The sequence below is a fragment of the Populus nigra genome, chromosome 1 (genome assembly GCF_951802175.1).
Source record: "Populus nigra chromosome 1, ddPopNigr1.1, whole genome shotgun sequence".
NCBI lineage: Eukaryota > Viridiplantae > Streptophyta > Magnoliopsida > Malpighiales > Salicaceae > Populus > Populus nigra.
Genome location: NC_084852.1, coordinates 16,545,031 through 16,551,070, shown reverse-complemented (window position 1 = coordinate 16,551,070; position 6,040 = coordinate 16,545,031). Strand labels below are relative to the sequence as shown.

Sequence of the window (6,040 nt, the reverse complement as noted above, 5' to 3'; positions counted from 1 at the left end):
AAGTTAGGACATAAATTGGTTTAGTCATTAATGCTTGTCAACAGTTTGTAAATTATTATGTTTTGTAATTTTTAATTTGATTGATTATTTTTGCTGTTTATTTTTTGTGTTTGATTTTTCTCCTCTAATAAAAAAAAACTTCTCGTTGGTTTATTAACTTATCATCCATCTCCTCCATAAAAATCTTACAATTTGCTTATATATTGGTTGCTTTAATCTTGATATGTCATTGTATTGTTTTCCTTGATTACAAAAGTGACCTTGTTAGTTACTCTACTATCTACCTATTTTTGTGACCCATATGGAATGTTTCCCTTGATTGAGAACATGTGAAACAATCTCTGTGGCCTTTTTATATATTTGCTCCTAGACTTACAATTTAAGAAATAAATTGTTATTCATATTCATAAGCTCATTCCATTCACTGATTTGAGATTTACCTCTCCACTCTAGATAATCCTGAATACTTTTTCAACAAAGTTAGGCAATATAAATAAATTTTATCTTAGCAAATCTAACTCTTATATTAGCAAAAAAGTTAGTTGAATAAAAATAATAATTCATGTTATGAATTCACCTAGTAAAAATTCAAGGGTCATAACAATTGTAAAAAATAAGGTCCTCTATTTTATTAGGTCTTATGACTCACTTATCATGATTATCATGACTAGAGTAACCTAAAAGATAGTTATATTGGTGGTGCCCTTGATGAACTTGTCTATGATGGTTATTGCTGTAATTTTTAATGGTTTTTGGGTACCATGTTTGGAAAATCTCTAAGGGTTCAACTCTCTTAAACAACTTGATTATTTTGTTTCACATAAGATTTGATTCCTCTTGAATGGATCTATGAGTATCACTAAGGGTCAGGTTCATGGTAATTTTAGACTTGATGTTAGACACTAGATCACCATGATGTAAATGTATTCAACACTAACTTGGAGATGAAATTAAGATCATAAGCAATTCTTGCAAGTGAAATCATAATATAAAAATAAAACTAATTTTGTTTTTTTTCTTTTTAACGTGAAGATTAATTAAGATCAAATTACACTAGGGAAATCACAAACATGCAATGCTAAACTTATAAATGTAAATGATTAATCAAACACAAAGTCACAATTTCCTACAAATCTAGCAAAGACTAACAATTAAAAATAGAACTAAATTCTAGATATTATTGACCAAAGAGGTTGATAAATAAAATAAAATAGAAATACAAGGTATAATATTTTCTTAGATATTTTTTTTAAGTATAAAAATAATATTAATAACAACTTTAAATGACAAGTGCAAAACTAAAATATTAAAAACTAAAAAAAATCAAAAAATAAAATGATTTACCAAGTATATTATTTAACAGGCCACTTGAATCACTAGCTATTGTTGATGTAAATAGTACCACTAATGTGGTTCTGTATTGGTGATCCTGAAATGGTGCTATCTATGTAGATTTGTGGGGTCTAATGTTATTGATCTGACTGCCATGGTTGATGGTGTGGTTATGGTGAATCAGGTTTATTGATATGTTAATCCTCTCTGCCAATTTGCTTTATTGATCTATGCTTGATAACGCTCTCTTGACAATGGTTTTGCCTGATTTCTTTTATGGAGGTTGTCAGGTTTATGATAGGTATTGCTAGCTGTGAGGGAGGATGGTTCTAGTAATTGGTCTTGGTTGATGATAAGTTGGATGGGTAGTGGGTGGGCGTGGCGGTGGAACAAGCTTAATTGGAATTGTTCCTACTGGGATTTCTTCCAAGTATTTTGGTGAACTTTGGGAGCTCACTGTCAAGGCCAGCAATGGCTTGTAGTGGTTAACATCAATAAAAAGGAAGAAAAGGGGAGAGATTCTTAGAATTCATTCATTATTTTACCTATGCCCACGGTTCCTGTCATTCTGTGACATATAATCCCAAATTCCTTTTAGAAGAGCTGTAAGTCATGCTTTCCTCTTAAGCCACATATGGCCTACACACAGTATACTAAGTAGAGAAAATGACAACTAAATGAAACGTTATGTATTACAATCCTAACACCTAATCAAGTGAAGCGTAATGATCACCAATAATCTTCCCAAAAATTCATTTCCATATGCCAAAATCCTCTACCCAGATTGAACTTGTAACAATTTTCCCCGTTTAAAGTGCCCTTGTCCTCAAGGGAAAATTCTAATGCACCAGGTAGGATCATCTCTATGATAGAAGTATTAGTAGAGATCTTAACACAGATGGCATAGTCAAGCTTGACAGTGCCTTTCATCAAGCCAGGGATGGTATTGAATTACCTGCAAACTTCCTCAACCATCTTAAGTGTTGCACTTCCCACTCTTCATTATCATGACAGAGAACCAGTAAAGAAGCATTGCACCCACAATCAAACCAATGAAAACTTCAGGAGTCAATACATCGATTGTTCAAATTATGCACCAAGGAGGGCCAGAGAGTAATCCCTTATCAATAGCAGCATTGGTGTTTCCGGCAGTATCAAGGGCATCAGTTCTGTCTCGGATTCTGTGGATCATGTCTGCCATCTCAGCAATACGTCCGGCATTGTCACTAATGGGACCATATGCATCAACTACCAACCTAGTGGCAATGGTGCTTGATATTCCAAGGGGAGTTACAGCAATACCATACATCGTAGCGAAAGAGAAACTAACAAAAATGTTGACTATGATAGCAAAGATAGGAATAATGACAGATTTGTATCTCAATGCAAGCCCAAAAATAACATTAATGGCAGCTCCAGTTTGGCAGGAATCAGCAACATCTTGAACAAGGCTGTGTGCATTGTTAGTAAAGTACTCAGTTACAAATCCAGTAATAAGATCGGCCCAGAGACCAACAACAACACACAAGAAGAGTTGCCAATTCTTGACAACTTTCTGGAATTTGAAATTGAAGATGGTAAAGGAAGATGGGAGAGCTATCCAACTAACAATGGCAACTCTAACGATCATTAAACAATGAAAGTGATGAGTTGATTCTTTAGTATTGACTTAATTTCCTTCACAGCCTTGATTTCAAGGAAATCAGTTGCAAATAAGATGGTTATCAGACAAACAATGATACCCACAGAACTGACAATGCGTGGATATAGCATTGGAGTCGATTCATGGTTGATTCCAAAAGAGGAGATGGAAGCAACAACTAGGGCAGCACAATAAGACTCAGCGTATGAGCTAAAAATATCAAATCCCATGCCAGCTATATTACCTACATTGTCAGCGATCACAACAGGATTTCTTGGGTCATCCTAAAAAATGTTCCTTTCAACCTTGCCAACAAGATTAGTACCAACATCAGCAGCATTGGTGTTATACCTCCACTTACTCTACCAAAAAGAGTCATGGAAGATCCTCAAAGACCATAACTAATTACAAACTCAAAAAGCCCTTCCCAGTTATCACCATAGTACTGCTTGAAGACGTTGATGTTAATGTAAAGCACCAAGAGTCCATTTGCAGCAAGGAGAAAACCCATGACTGCCCCATATCTAAATGCAATGATAAAAGCCTTCCCACCTCCTGTTCTTGCCTCTAGGGTGGTTCTGGCATTAACATAGGTTGCAATTTTCATCCAAAGAAAGCCATAAACCATTGAAGTGACAGCACCAAGCACGAAGGATATGGTGCTGAAGCCAGCAGTGGCAAGAACAGACTTGCACGTCTTCAATGGGTCATATGTGCAAGGCTGAGTTTTCTTTCCCAAGTGAAAATACAATAAAATTTTAATGTTATATGGAAAAAACTTGAAATGGGCAAAAATATATTAATGCGTAACAAATTTTAAATACAAGTATAATACTAGCAACAACTTGTTAATTTTTTTTCATATGTTTATTGTATTTTTCTTACATAATTAATTTGAGATATGAAAAGGATAAATAAAAGCTTATTATGTGATTGTTTGTAAAATTAGTAATCAATATAGAGAATAAAAGGAATAAAATTGCAAAACCATGGTTAGGTAAATCCTAAACCAAAGCCTAGTGTCTAGTGTCATTTATTTTTTGTTTTTCATATTATAATTTGTTTATGTTTTAAGAATATTATTTAAAACAATATTAATATTAATATCAATTTCATATTATTGAAGCTCGATTCATATTTGTTACATTTAATAAATAAATAAGTTAATATGTTCAAATCACAATTGGACTTAGGCCATTAAATTTATATAACAAATTTCATTTAATTACATCAACTTGTAGATTTAGGTGAAAATCCAACCCATTAACCACCTTAAATAGGGATAAAACTCCAATATTACTATATTATTAACACTTAATCATTATATCTTATCAAATTTTTCTGTGTGATTTTCTCCATGTCATATAAAAGTTTTTAGAGATCCTTATTTTATGACATACACCAACTATATAATATTTAAATTATGTTTTTTTAATATTTTAGAATAATTTAAAAACAATTTATCTGTAAAAAAATCAATGTGTTTCTTTTACTAAAAGATTATACTAAATCGATCTTATGAACAACAAAAATTGTTTCCATTCATGATGACAATATCTTAATTGTTTAAAATAAAAAGATATATCCTAGAACATTTTCCACTTTTTTTTGTGACTTTAATATCATTATAAAAAAAACCTAAATCATGGAAAGGAATGTAACTTCTAACGCAATTAGTGAGGACACATCTAAAAATAAAAGGGGATAAGGCCAACATGTGTGTCACATGGTTAGTATTTTGTTGAGATTTTTCAGTCTCTATGCGGCAATCTAGTCCTACTAGACTTAGTCTTTCCTTACCCCTTCCACTCATGTTTGCCTACGACTATCTCTCATACTCAAGAGGTTTTCCCCATTCTTATAAGTTATAAGTATGCAGAATCATACAAGTAAAGAGGTAGTAAATTAGTACACAACATATACAAGAAAAATTCACAACCTTTATTAATCTCAACAAAAAAGAAAATATACAAATTCATATGTGTGTTATGCACAAAACTAGCATCCTATACATAAAACTAGCATCCTACACGGTCAAGGCTCTCTAGTCTATTTATAGACAAGCATATGAAAAGTTACAAATCATAAAACTACCATCCCTACATTTTAGGAACTAGTGGGGCACTTTCTCCCCCATATTTCTATGAATTTAATGGGTGGTTTTGACCCATGATCCTATGATCTTAATGTCTTGAGGAGTAATTTCATTCATGCTCTCATGTTCAGTAGTCATACCTTCATAATCTGGACATCTATTTCCTCCATGAACACATGATCATAATTGTTAAATAACAACCCACTACACAACCACGTAATTGTTAGTCCATGCTGCTGAATCTACTTTATTTGCTGTTTGTCTTGGACTATCTATCATCCAATTCCAAAACACTATCGATTTCACCACTGCTGCTGAATTTGAAATTGTCCTACAAACTGCCACTGTCTTTTTAGTAGTGTTTTCGTCATCATATTCATGCTAAATTTTGACTCTGTTACAAACATCCTCAATTAAAAAAAACCAACACCCTCTTCAGATAGACTTAGGATACCTTTGCATTACATTTACCCAATTTCACGAATCTGTGTCTCACACACAAAGCCTCTCAGTTTTGCCCACATTCAAATAGAATTGTTTCCACCGAATCTATGATGCCTAGGAAACCTTGACAGTCCCATTATAAACTAGTTTCCGAACCAAGTTGTGACTAAAGTCTTCTATAGGATCCTGCTTGTTTTCCACAAAGTCAAAACACATTTTGAGTCCCAACCCAAAGCGTTGAGATCGATCCCATCGATCTCGTCTGGCCAAAGACAAAGTTGCAACACTCCACTGTCATATAACTACCATGACTTCCATAATTCTTATGTGACTTCCCTAAGCCACACACAATCTATCCTCATTCATTAGCAATCCCACATGCCAATTCGTTGACCTACAAGCCTATTTTCATAATGTTTAGACACTTCTTAAGCATCCAAGGCTTTCATCCCTTTCCTTATGAACAACACTAACAAAACCACTTTGAAGAATCACATGAATCCCTATAAAATCCACCAAACTCCCCA

At 33.4% G+C, this 6,040-nt stretch overlaps 1 pseudogene; it reads right to left on the bottom strand.

The window, feature by feature from the left end:
* Positions 1–2,061: 2,061 nt before the first annotated feature.
* Positions 2,062–5,729, bottom strand: LOC133671015 (pyrophosphate-energized vacuolar membrane proton pump 1-like; annotated as a pseudogene).
* Positions 5,730–6,040: the final 311 nt, after the last annotated feature.